Source organism: Oncorhynchus gorbuscha, unplaced genomic scaffold (assembly GCF_021184085.1).
Source record: "Oncorhynchus gorbuscha isolate QuinsamMale2020 ecotype Even-year unplaced genomic scaffold, OgorEven_v1.0 Un_scaffold_895, whole genome shotgun sequence".
In the NCBI taxonomy this organism is placed as follows: domain Eukaryota; kingdom Metazoa; phylum Chordata; class Actinopteri; order Salmoniformes; family Salmonidae; genus Oncorhynchus; species Oncorhynchus gorbuscha.
Genome location: NW_025745868.1, coordinates 184,843 through 200,000, shown reverse-complemented (window position 1 = coordinate 200,000; position 15,158 = coordinate 184,843). Strand labels below are relative to the sequence as shown.

Genomic DNA, 15,158 nt, shown 5'->3' with positions numbered 1-15,158 from the left:
AGATCCGCCAACACACACACTGATAAACACACCGACACACACACTGATAAACTCCACGACACACACACTGATAAACACCCCAACACACACACTGATAAACACCACAACACACACACTGATAAACACCACGACACACACACTGATAAACACCCCAACACACACACTGATAACCACCCCGACACACACACTGATAAACTCCACGACACACACACTGATAAACACCCCAACACACACACTGATAAACACCACGACACACACACTGATAACCACACCGACAGACACACTGATAAACACCCCTACACACACACTGATAAACACCCCGACACACACACTGATAAACACCCCAACACACACACTGATAAACACACCGACAGACGATCTGACACCGACACACACACCGACAGACGATCTGACCCCGACACACACACTGATAAACACCCCGACACACACACTGATAACCACACCGACAGACGATCTGACCCCGACACACACACTGATAAACTCCACGACACACACACTGATAAACACACCGACAGACGATCTGACCCCGACACACACACTGATAAACACCCCGACACACACACTGATAACCACACCGACAGACGATCCGACCGCGACACGCAGCCCCTCCCTTCAGTCGACCCAGTAGTATTGGTACTAGTAGAATCACAGTATAGCCAGTTAGGACAGGACATAGTCACCATCCTGGAGTCAGCCAGGTACCCCTTCACAACAGAGATCACCCCGGGGAAGGGAGACCTGCCTCCTCTCACTGACCAGGTTAATATTATTATTATTATGGGGAAGGGAGACCTGTCTCACTGACCAGGTTAATATTATTATTATTATGGGGAAGGGAGACCTGCCTCCTCTCACTGACCAGGTTAATATTATTATTATTATGGGGAAGGGAGACCTGCCTCCTCTCACTGACCAGGTTAATATTATTATTATTATGGGGAAGGGAGACCTGTCTCACTGACCAGGTTAATATTATTATTATTATGGGGAAGGGAGACCTGTCTCCTCTCACTGACCAGGTTAATATTATTATTATTATGGGGAAGGGAGACCTGTCTCCTCTCACTGACCAGGTTAATATTATTATTATTATGGGGAAGGGAGACCTGTCTCCTCTCACTGACCAGGTTAATATTATTATTATTATGGGGAAGGAGACCTGTCTCCTCTCACTGACCAGGTTAATATTATTATTATTATGGGGAAGGGAGACCTGTCTCACTGACCAGGTTAATATTATTATTATTATGGGGAAGGGAGACCTGCCTCCTCTCACTGACCAGGTTAATATTATTATTATTATGGAGAAGGAGACCTGCCTCCTCTCACTGACCAGGTTAATATTATTATTATTATGGGGAAGGGAGACCTGCCTCCTCTCACTGACCAGGTTAATATTATTATTATTATGGGGAAGGGAGACCTGTCTCCTCTCACTGACCAGGTTAATATTATTATTATTATGGGGAAGGGAGACCTGTCTCACTGACCAGGTTAATATTATTATTATTATGGGGAAGGGAGACCTGTCTCCTCTCACTGACCAGGTTAATATTATTATTATTATGGGGAAGGGAGACCTGCCTCCTCTCACTGACCAGGTTAATATTATTATTATTATGGGGAAGGGAGACCTGCCTCCTCTCACTGACCAGGTTAATATTATTATTATTATGGGGAAGGGAGACCTGCCTCCTCTCACTGACCAGGTTAATATTATTATTATTATGGGGAAGGGAGACCTGTCTCCTCTCACTGACCAGGTTAATATTATTATTATTATGGGGAAGGGAGACCTGCCTCACTGACCAGGTTAATATTATTATTATTATGGGGAAGGGAGACCTGTCTCACTGACCAGGTTAATATTATTATTATTATGGGGAAGGGAGACCTGTCTCCTCTCACTGACCAGGTTAATATTATTATTATTATGGGGAAGGGAGACCTGTCTCACTGACCAGGTTAATATTATTATTATTATGGGGAAGGGAGACCTGTCTCCTCTCACTGACCAGGTTAATATTATTATTATTATGGGGAAGGGAGACCTGCCTCCTCTCACTGACCAGGTTAATATTATTATTATTATGGGGAAGGGAGACCTGCCTCCTCTCACTGACCAGGTTAATATTATTATTATTATGGGGAAGGGAGACCTGCCTCCTCTCACTGACCAGGTTAATATTATTATTATTATGGGGAAGGGAGACCTGTCTCCTCTCACTGACCAGGTTAATATTATTATTATTATGGGGAAGGGAGACCTGTCTCCTCTCACTGACCAGGTTAATATTATTATTATTATGGGGAAGGGAGACCTGTCTCTCACTGACCAGGTTAATATTATTATTATTATGGGGAAGGGAGACCTGTCTCCTCTCACTGACCAGGTTAATATTATTATTATTATGGGGAAGGGAGACCTGTCTCCTCTCACTGACCAGGTTAATATTATTATTATTATGGGAAGGGAGACCTGTCTCCTCTCACTGACCAGGTTAATATTATTATTATTATGGGGAAGGGAGACCTGTCTCCTCTCACTGACCAGGTTAATATTATTATTATTATGGGGAAGGGGAGACCTGTCTCACTGACCAGGTTAATATTATTATTATTATGGGGAAGGGGAGACCTGTCTCACTGACCAGGTTAATATTATTATTATTATGGGGAAGGGAGACCTGTCTCCTCTCACTGACCAGGTTAATATTATTATTATTATGGGGAAGGGAGACCTGTCTCACTGACCAGGTTAATATTATTATTATTATGGGGAAGGGAGACCTGCCTCCTCTCACTGACCAGGTTAATATTATTATTATTATGGGGAAGGGAGACCTGCCTCCTCTCACTGACCAGGTTAATATTATTATTATTATGGGGAAGGGAGACCTGTCTCCTCTCACTGACCAGGTTAATGTTATTATTATTATGGTGAAGGGAGACCTGCCTCCTCTCACTGACCAGGTTAATATTATTATTATTATGGGGAAGGGAGACCTGCCTCACTGACCAGGTTAATATTATTATTATTATGGGAAGGGAGACCTGCCTCTCACTGACCAGGTTAATATTATTATTATTATGGGGAAGGGAGACCTGCCTCCTCTCACTGACCAGGTTAATATTATTATTATTATGGGGAAGGGAGACCTGTATCACTGACCAGGTTAATATTATTATTATTATGGGGAAGGGAGACCTGTCTCACTGACCAGGTTAATATTATTATTATTATGGGGAAGAGAGACCTGTCTCACTGACCAGGTTAATATTATTATTATTATGGGGAAGGGAGACCTGCCTCCTCTCACTGACCAGGTTAATATTATTATTATTATGGGGAAGGGAGACCTGTCTCCTCTCACTGACCAGGTTAATATTATTATTATTATGGGGAAGGGAGACCTGCCTCCTCTCACTGACCAGGTTAATATTATTATTATTATGGGGAAGGGAGACCTGTCTCCTCTCACTGACCAGGAATAATATTATTATTATTATGGGGAAGGGAGACCTGCCTCCTCTCACTGACCAGGTTAATATTATTATTATTATGGGGAAGGGAGACCTGTCTCCTCTCACTGACCAGGTTAATATTATTATTATTATGGGGAAGGGAGACCTGCCTCCTCTCACTGACCAGGTTAATATTATTATTATTATGGGGAAGGGAGACCTGCCTCCTCTCACTGACCAGGTTAATATTATTATTATTATGGGGAAGGGAGACCTGTCTCCTCTCACTGACCAGGTTAATATTATTATTATTATGGAGAAGGGAGACCTGCCTCCTCTCACTGACCAGGTTAATATTATTATTATTATGGAGAAGGGAGACCTGCCTCCTCTCACTGACCAGGTTAATATTATTATTATTATGGAGAAGGGAGACCTGCCTCCTCTCACTGACCAGGTTAATATTATTATTATTATGGGGAAGGGAGACCTGTCTCACTGACCAGGTTAATATTATTATTATTATGGGGAAGGGAGACCTGTCTCCTCTCACTGACCAGGTTAATATTATTATTATTATGGGGAAGGGAGACCTGTCTCACTGACCAGGTTAATATTATTATTATTATGGGGAAGGGAGACCTGTCTCCTCTCACTGACCAGGTTAATATTATTATTATTATGGGGAAGGGAGACCTGTCTCACTGACCAGGTTAATATTATTATTATTATGGGGAAGGGAGACCTGTCTCCTCTCACTGACCAGGTTAATATTATTATTATTATGGGGAAGGGAGACCTGTCTCCTCTCACTGACCAGGTTAATATTATTATTATTATGGGAAGGGAGACCTGTCTCCTCTCACTGACCAGGTTAATATTATTATTATTATGGGGAAGGGAGACCTGTCTCCTCTCACTGACCAGGTTAATATTATTATTATTATGGGGAAGGGAGACCTGTCTCCTCTCACTGACCAGGTTAATATTATTATTATGGGGAAGGGGAGACCTGTCTCACTGACCAGGTTAATATTATTATTATTATGGGGAAGGGAGACCTGTCTCACTGACCAGGTTAATATTATTATTATTATGGGGAAGGGAGACCTGTCTCCTCTCACTGACCAGGTTAATATTATTATTATTATGGGGAAGGGAGACCTGTCTCACTGACCAGGTTAATATTATTATTATTATGGGGAAGGGAGACCTGCCTCCTCTCACTGACCAGGTTAATATTATTATTATTATGGGGAAGGGAGACCTGCCTCCTCTCACTGACCAGGTTAATATTATTATTATTATGGGGAAGGGAGACCTGTCTCCTCTCACTGACCAGGTTAATGTTATTATTATTATGGTGAAGGGAGACCTGCCTCACTGACCAGGTTAATATTATTATTATTATGGGGAAGGGAGACCTGCCTCCTCTCACTGACCAGGTTAATATTATTATTATTATGGGGAAGGGAGACCTGTCTCACTGACCAGGTTAATATTATTATTATTATGGGAAGGGAGACCTGTCTCCTCTCACTGACCAGGTTAATATTATTATTATTATGGGGAAGGGAGACCTGTCTCCTCTCACTGACCAGGTGAATATTATTATTATTATGGGGAAGGAGACCTGTCTCCTCTCACTGACCAGGTTAATATTATTATTATTATGGGGAAGGGAGACCTGTCTCCTCTCACTGACCAGGTTAATGTTATTATTATTATGGTGAAGGGAGACCTGCCTCACTGACCAGGTTAATATTATTATTATTATGGGGAAGGGAGACCTGCCTCCTCTCACTGACCAGGTTAATATTATTATTATTATGGGGAAGGGAGACCTGCCTCCTCTCACTGACCAGGTTAATATTATTATTATTATGGGGAAGGGAGACCTGTCTCCTCTCACTGACCAGGTTAATGTTATTATTATTATGGTGAAGGGAGACCTGCCTCACTGACCAGGTTAATATTATTATTATTATGGGGAAGGGAGACCTGCCTCACTGACCAGGTTAATATTATTATTATTATGGGGAAGGAGACCTGTATCACTGACCAGGTTAATATTATTATTATTATGGGGAAGGGAGACCTGTCTCCTCTCACTGACCAGGTTAATATTATTATTATTATGGGGAAGGGAGACCTGCCTCCTCTCACTGACCAGGTTAATATTATTATTATTATGGGGAAGGGAGACCTGTCTCCTCTCACTGACCAGGAATAATATTATTATTATTATGGGGAAGGGAGACCTGCCTCCTCTCACTGACCAGGTTAATATTATTATTATTATGGGGAAGGGAGACCTGTCTCCTCTCACTGACCAGGTTAATATTATTATTATTATGGGGAAGGGAGACCTGCCTCCTCTCACTGACCAGGTTAATATTATTATTATTATGGGGAAGGGAGACCTGTCTCACTGACCAGGTTAATATTATTATTATTATGGGGAAGGGAGACCTGCCTCCTCTCACTGACCAGGTTAATATTATTATTATTATGGGGAAGGGAGACCTGTCTCCTCTCACTGACCAGGTTAATATTATTATTATTATGGAGAAGGGAGACCTGCCTCCTCTCACTGACCAGGTTAATATTATTATTATTATGGAGAAGGGAGACCTGCCTCCTCTCACTGACCAGGTTAATATTATTATTATTATGGAGAAGGGAGACCTGCCTCCTCTCACTGACCAGGTTAATATTATTATTATTATGGGGAAGGGAGACCTGTCTCACTGACCAGGTTAATATTATTATTATTATGGGGAAGGGAGACCTGTCTCCTCTCACTGACCAGGTTAATATTATTATTATTATGGGGAAGGGAGACCTGTCTCACTGACCAGGTTAATATTATTATTATTATGGGGAAGGGAGACCTGTCTCCTCTCACTGACCAGGTTAATATTATTATTATTATGGGGAAGGGAGACCTGTCTCCTCTCACTGACCAGGTGAATATTATTATTAATATGGGGAAGAGAGACCTGTCTCCTCTCACTGACCAGGTTAATATTATTATTATTATGGGGAAGGGAGACCTGTCTCCTCTCACTGACCAGGTTAATGTTATTATTATTATGGTGAAGGGAGACCTGCCTCACTGACCAGGTTAATATTATTATTATTATGGGGAAGGGAGACCTGCCTCCTCTCACTGACCAGGTTAATATTATTATTATTATGGGGAAGGGAGACCTGCCTCCTCTCACTGACCAGGTTAATATTATTATTATTATGGGGAAGGAGACCTGTCTCCTCTCACTGACCAGGTTAATGTTATTATTATTATGGTGAAGGGAGACCTGCCTCACTGACCAGGTTAATATTATTATTATTATGGGGAAGGGAGACCTGCCTCCTCTCACTGACCAGGTTAATATTATTATTATTATGGGGAAGGGAGACCTGTATCACTGACCAGGTTAATATTATTATTATTATGGGGAAGGGAGACCTGTCTCCTCTCACTGACCAGGTTAATATTATTATTATTATGGGGAAGGAGACCTGCCTCCTCTCACTGACCAGGTTAATATTATTATTATTATGGAGAAGGGAGACCTGCCTCCTCTCACTGACCAGGTTAATATTATTATTATTATGGAGAAGGGAGACCTGCCTCCTCTCACTGACCAGGTTAATATTATTATTATTATGGAGAAGGGAGACCTGCCTCCTCTCACTGACCAGGTTAATATTATTATTATTATGGGAAGGGAGACCTGTCTCACTGACCAGGTTAATATTATTATTATTATGGGGAAGGGAGACCTGTCTCCTCTCACTGACCAGGTTAATATTATTATTATTATGGGGAAGGGAGACCTGTCTCACTGACCAGGTTAATATTATTATTATTATGGGGAAGGGAGACCTGTCTCCTCTCACTGACCAGGTTAATATTATTATTATTATGGGGAAGGGAGACCTGTCTCCTCTCACTGACCAGGTGAATATTATTATTAATATGGGGAAGAGAGACCTGTCTCCTCTCACTGACCAGGTTAATATTATTATTATTATGGGGAAGGAGACCTGTCTCCTCTCACTGACCAGGTTAATGTTATTATTATTATGGTGAAGGGAGACCTGCCTCACTGACCAGGTTAATATTATTATTATTATGGGGAAGGGAGACCTGCCTCCTCTCACTGACCAGGTTAATATTATTATTATTATGGGGAAGGAGACCTGCCTCCTCTCACTGACCAGGTTAATATTATTATTATTATGGGGAAGGGAGACCTGTCTCCTCTCACTGACCAGGTTAATGTTATTATTATTATGGTGAAGGGAGACCTGCCTCACTGACCAGGTTAATATTATTATTATTATTGGGGAAGGGAGACCTGCCTCCTCTCACTGACCAGGTTAATATTATTATTATTATGGGGAAGGGAGACCTGTATCACTGACCAGGTTAATATTATTATTATTATGGGGAAGGGAGACCTGTCTCCTCTCACTGACCAGGTTAATATTATTATTATTATGGGGAAGGGAGACCTGCCTCCTCTCACTGACCAGGTTAATATTATTATTATTATGGGGAAGGGAGACCTGTCTCCTCTCACTGACCAGGAATAATATTATTATTATTATGGGGAAGGGAGACCTGCCTCCTCTCACTGACCAGGTTAATATTATTATTATTATGGGGAAGGGAGACCTGTCTCCTCTCACTGACCAGGTTAATATTATTATTATTATGGGGAAGGGAGACCTGCCTCCTCTCACTGACCAGGTTAATATTATTATTATTATGGGGAAGGGAGACCTGTCTCACTGACCAGGTTAATATTATTATTATTATGGGGAAGGAGACCTGCCTCCTCTCACTGACCAGGTTAATATTATTATTATTATGGGGAAGGGAGACCTGTCTCCTCTCACTGACCAGGTTAATATTATTATTATTATGGAGAAGGGAGACCTGCCTCCTCTCACTGACCAGGTTAATATTATTATTATTATGGAGAAGGGAGACCTGCCTCCTCTCACTGACCAGGTTAATATTATTATTATTATGGAGAAGGGAGACCTGCCTCCTCTCACTGACCAGGTTAATATTATTATTATTATGGGGAAGGGAGACCTGTCTCACTGACCAGGTTAATATTATTATTATTATGGGGAAGGGAGACCTGTCTCCTCTCACTGACCAGGTTAATATTATTATTATTATGGGAAGGGAGACCTGTCTCACTGACCAGGTTAATATTATTATTATTATGGGGAAGGGAGACCTGTCTCCTCTCACTGACCAGGTTAATATTATTATTATTATGGGGAAGGGAGACCTGTCTCCTCTCACTGACCAGGTGAATATTATTATTATTATGGGGAAGGGAGACCTGTCTCACTGACCAGGTTAATATTATTATTATTATGGGGAAGGGAGACCTGTCTCCTCTCACTGACCAGGTTAATATTATTATTATTATGGGGAAGGGAGACCTGTCTCACTGACCAGGTTAATATTATTATTATTATGGGGAAGGGAGACCTGTCTCCTCTCACTGACCAGGTTAATATTATTATTATTATGGGGAAGGGAGACCTGTCTCCTCTCACTGACCAGGTGAATATTATTATTAATATGGGGAAGAGAGACCTGTCTCCTCTCACTGACCAGGTTAATATTATTATTATTATGGGGAAGGGAGACCTGTCTCCTCTCACTGACCAGGTTAATGTTATTATTATTATGGTGAAGGGAGACCTGCCTCACTGACCAGGTTAATATTATTATTATTATGGGGAAGGGAGACCTGCCTCCTCTCACTGACCAGGTTAATATTATTATTATTATGGGGAAGGGAGACCTGCCTCCTCTCACTGACCAGGTTAATATTATTATTATTATGGGGAAGGGAGACCTGTCTCCTCTCACTGACCAGGTTAATGTTATTATTATTATGGTGAAGGGAGACCTGCCTCACTGACCAGGTTAATATTATTATTATTATGGGGAAGGAGACCTGCCTCCTCTCACTGACCAGGTTAATATTATTATTATTATGGGGAAGGGAGACCTGTATCACTGACCAGGTTAATATTATTATTATTATGGGGAAGGGAGACCTGTCTCCTCTCACTGACCAGGTTAATATTATTATTATTATGGGGACGGGAGACCTGCCTCCTCTCACTGACCAGGTTAATATTATTATTATTATGGGGAAGGGAGACCTGTCTCCTCTCACTGACCAGGAATAATATTATTATTATTATGGGGAAGGGAGACCTGCCTCCTCTCACTGACCAGGTTAATATTATTATTATTATGGGGAAGGGAGACCTGTCTCCTCTCACTGACCAGGTTAATATTATTATTATTATGGGGAAGGGAGACCTGCCTCCTCTCACTGACCAGGTTAATATTATTATTATTATGGGGAAGGGAGACCTGTCTCACTGACCAGGTTAATATTATTATTATTATGGGGAAGGGAGACCTGCCTCCTCTCACTGACCAGGTTAATATTATTATTATTATGGGGAAGGGAGACCTGTCTCCTCTCACTGACCAGGTTAATATTATTATTATTATGGAGAAGGGAGACCTGCCTCCTCTCACTGACCAGGTTAATATTATTATTATTATGGAGAAGGGAGACCTGCCTCCTCTCACTGACCAGGTTAATATTATTATTATTATGGAGAAGGGAGACCTGCCTCCTCTCACTGACCAGGTTAATATTATTATTATTATGGGGAAGGGAGACCTGTCTCACTGACCAGGTTAATATTATTATTATTATGGGGAAGGGAGACCTGTCTCCTCTCACTGACCAGGTTAATATTATTATTATTATGGGGAAGGGAGACCTGTCTCACTGACCAGGTTAATATTATTATTATTATGGGGAAGGGAGACCTGTCTCCTCTCACTGACCAGGTTAATATTATTATTATTATGGGGAAGGGAGACCTGTCTCCTCTCACTGACCAGGTGAATATTATTATTATTATGGGGAAGAGAGACCTGTCTCCTCTCACTGACCAGGTTAATATTATTATTATTATGGGGAAGGGAGACCTGTCTCACTGACCAGGTTAATATTATTATTATTATGGGGAAGGGAGACCTGTCTCCTCTCACTGACCAGGTTAATATTATTATTATTATGGGGAAGGGAGACCTGTCTCACTGACCAGGTTAATATTATTATTATTATGGGGAAGGGAGACCTGTCTCACTGACCAGGTTAATATTATTATTATTATGGGGAAGGGAGACCTGTCTCCTCTCACTGACCAGGTTAATATTATTATTATTATGGGGAAGGGAGACCTGTCTCCTCTCACTGACCAGGTTAATATTATTATTATTATGGGGAAGGGAGACCTGTCTCCTCTCACTGACCAGGTTAATATTATTATTATTATGGGGAAGGGAGACCTGTCTCCTCTCACTGACCAGGTTAATATTATTATTATTATGGGGAAGGGAGACCTGTCTCCTCTCACTGACCAGGTTAATATTATTATTATTATGGGGAAGGGGAGACCTGTCTCACTGACCAGGTTAATATTATTATTATTATGGGGAAGGGGAGACCTGTCTCACTGACCAGGTTAATATTATTATTATTATGGGGAAGGGAGACCTGTCTCCTCTCACTGACCAGGTTAATATTATTATTATTATGGGGAAGGGAGACCTGTCTCACTGACCAGGTTAATATTATTATTATTATGGGGAAGGGAGACCTGCCTCCTCTCACTGACCAGGTTAATATTATTATTATTATGGGGAAGGGAGACCTGCCTCCTCTCACTGACCAGGTTAATATTATTATTATTATGGGGAAGGGAGACCTGTCTCCTCTCACTGACCAGGTTAATGTTATTATTATTATGGTGAAGGGAGACCTGCCTCACTGACCAGGTTAATATTATTATTATTATGGGGAAGGGAGACCTGCCTCCTCTCACTGACCAGGTTAATATTATTATTATTATGGGGAAGGGAGACCTGTCTCACTGACCAGGTTAATATTATTATTATTATGGGGAAGAGAGACCTGTCTCACTGACCAGGTTAATATTATTATTATTATGGGGAAGGGAGACCTGTCTCCTCTCACTGACCAGGTTAATATTATTATTATTATGGGGAAGGGAGACCTGTCTCCTCTCACTGACCAGGAATAATATTATTATTATTATGGGGAAGGGAGACCTGCCTCCTCTCACTGACCAGGAATAATATTATTATTATTATGGGGAAGGGAGACCTGTCTCACTGACCAGGTTAATATTATTATTATTATGGGGAAGAGAGACCTGTCTCACTGACCAGGTTAATATTATTATTATTATGGGGAAGGGAGACCTGTCTCCTCTCACTGACCAGGTTAATATTATTATTATTATGGGAAGGGAGACCTGTCTCCTCTCACTGACCAGGAATAATATTATTATTATTATGGGGAAGGAGACCTGCCTCCTCTCACTGACCAGGTTAATATTATTATTATTATGGGGAAGGGAGACCTGTCTCCTCTCACTGACCAGGTTAATAGTATTATTATTATGGGGAAGGGAGACCTGTCTCCTCTCACTGACCAGGTTAATATTAGTATTATTATGGGGAAGGGAGACCTGCCTCACTGACCAGGTTAATATTATTATTATTATGGGGAATGGAGACCTGTCTCCTCTCACTGACCAGGTTAATATTATTATTATTATGGGGAAGGGAGACCTGCCTCCTCTCACTGACCAGGTTAATATTATTATTATTATGGGGAAGGGAGACCTGTCTCCTCTCACTGACCAGGTTAATATTATTATTATTATGGGGAAGGGAGACCTGCCTCCTCTCACTGACCAGGTTAATATTATTATTATTATGGGGAAGGGAGACCTGCCTCCTCTCACTGACCAGGTTAATATTATTATTATTATGGGGAAGGGAGACCTGTCTCCTCTCACTGACCAGGTTAATATTATTATTATAATGGAGAAGGGAGACCTGCCTCCTCTCACTGACCAGGTTAATATTATTATTATTATGGAGAAGGGAGACCTGCCTCCTCTCACTGACCAGGTTAATATTATTATTATTATGGAGAAGGGAGACCTGCCTCCTCTCACTGACCAGGTTAATATTATTATTATTATGGAGAAGGGAGACCTGCCTCCTCTCACTGACCAGGTTAATATTATTATTATTATGGAGAAGGGAGACCTGCCTCCTCTCACTGACCAGGTTAATATTATTATTATTATGGGGAAGGGAGACCTGTCTCCTCTCACTGACCAGGTTAATATTATTATTATTATGGGGAAGGGAGACCTGTCTCACTGACCAGGTTAATATTATTATTATTATAGGGAAGGGAGACCTGTCTCCTCTCACTGACCAGGTTAATATTATTATTATTATGGGGAAGGGAGACCTGTCTCCTCTCACTGACCAGGTGAATATTATTATTATTATGGGGAAGAGAGACCTGTCTCCTCTCACTGACCAGGTTAATATTATTATTATTATGGGGAAGGGGAGACCTGTCTCACTGACCAGGTTAATATTATTATTATTATGGGGAAGGGAGACCTGCCTCCTCTCACTGACCAGGTTAATATTATTATTATTATGGGGAAGGAGACCTGTCTCCTCTCACTGACCAGGTTAATGTTATTATTATTATGGTGAAGGAGACCTGCCTCACTGACCAGGTTAATATTATTATTATTATGGGGAAGGAGACCTGCCTCCTCTCACTGACCAGGTTAATATTATTATTATTATGGGGAAGGGAGACCTGTATCACTGACCAGGTTAATATTATTATTATTATGGGGAAGGGAGACCTGTCTCCTCTCACTGACCAGGTTAATATTATTATTATTATGGGGAAGGGAGACCTGCCTCCTCTCACTGACCAGGTTAATATTATTATTATTATGGGGAAGGGAGACCTGTCTCCTCTCACTGACCAGGTTAATATTATTATTATTATGGGGAAGGGAGACCTGCCTCCTCTCACTGACCAGGTTAATATTATTATTATTATGGAGAAGGGAGACCTGCCTCCTCTCACTGACCAGGTTAATATTATTATTATTATGGGGAAGGGAGACCTGCCTCACTGACCAGGTTAATATTATTATTATTATGGGGAAGGGAGACCTGCCTCCTCTCACTGACCAGGTTAATATTATTATTATTATGGGGAAGGGAGACCTGCCTCACTGACCAGGTTAATATTATTATTATTATGGGGAAGGGAGACCTGTCTCCTCTCACTGACCAGGTTAATATTATTATTATTATGGGGAAGGGAGACCTGCCTCCTCTCACTGACCAGGTTAATATTATTATTATTTTATGGGGAAGGAGACCTGTCTCCTCTCACTGACCAGGTTAATATTATTATTATTATGGGGAAGGGAGACCTGCCTCCTCTCACTGACCAGGTTAATATTATTATTATTATGGAGAAGGGAGACCTGCCTCCTCTCACTGACCAGGTTAATATTATTATTATTATGGAGAAGGGAGACCTGCCTCCTCTCACTGACCAGGTTAATATTATTATTATTATGGAGAAGGGAGACCTGCCTCCTCTCACTGACCAGGTTAATATTATTATTATTATGGAGAAGGGAGACCTGCCTCCTCTCACTGACCAGGTTATTATTATTATTATTATGGGGAAGGGAGACCTGTCTCACTGACCAGGTTAATATTATTATTATTATGGGGAAGGGAGACCTGTCTCCTCTCACTGACCAGGTTAATATTATTATTATTATGGGGAAGGGAGACCTGTCTCCTCTCACTGACCAGGTTAATATTATTATTATTATGGGGAAGGGAGACCTGTCTCCTCTCACTGACCAGGTTAATATTATTATTATTATGGGGAAGGGAGACCTGTCTCCTCTCACTGACCAGGTTAATATTATTATTATTATGGGGAAGGGAGACCTGTCTCCTCTCACTGACCAGGTTAATATTATTATTATTATGGGGAAGGGAGACCTGCCTCCTCTCACTGACCAGGTTAATATTATTATTATTATGGGGAAGGGAGACCTGTCTCCTCTCACTGACCAGGTTAATATTATTATTATTATGGGGAAGGGAGACCTGCCTCCTCTCACTGACCAGGTTAATATTATTATTATTATGGAGAAGGGAGACCTGCCTCCTCTCACTGACCAGGTTAATATTATTATTATTATGGAGAAGGGAGACCTGCCTCCTCTCACTGACCAGGTTAATATTATTATTATTATGGAGAAGGGAGACCTGCCTCCTCTCACTGACCAGGTTAATATTATTATTATTATGGAGAAGGGAGACCTGCCTCCTCTCACTGACCAGGTTATTATTATTATTATTATGGGGAAGGGAGACCTGTCTCACTGACCAGGTTAATATTATTATTATTATGGGGAAGGGAGACCTGTCTCCTCTCACTGACCAGGTTAATATTATTATTATTATGGGGAAGGGAGACCTGTCTCCTCTCACTGACCAGGTTAATATTATTATTATTATGGGGAAGGGAGACCTGTCTCCTCTCACTGACCAGGTTAATATTATTATTATTATGGGGAAGGGAGACCTGTCTCCTCTCACTGACCAGGTTAATATTATTATTATTATGGGGAAGGGAGACCTGTCTCCTCTC

The 15,158-nt window shown here is 41.2% G+C and overlaps 1 pseudogene; it reads left to right on the top strand.

Annotated features, from left to right (window-relative positions):
* The window catches only part of LOC124020745, a 75,969-nt pseudogene that overhangs the window by 177 nt on the left and 60,634 nt on the right, over positions 1-15,158 (top strand).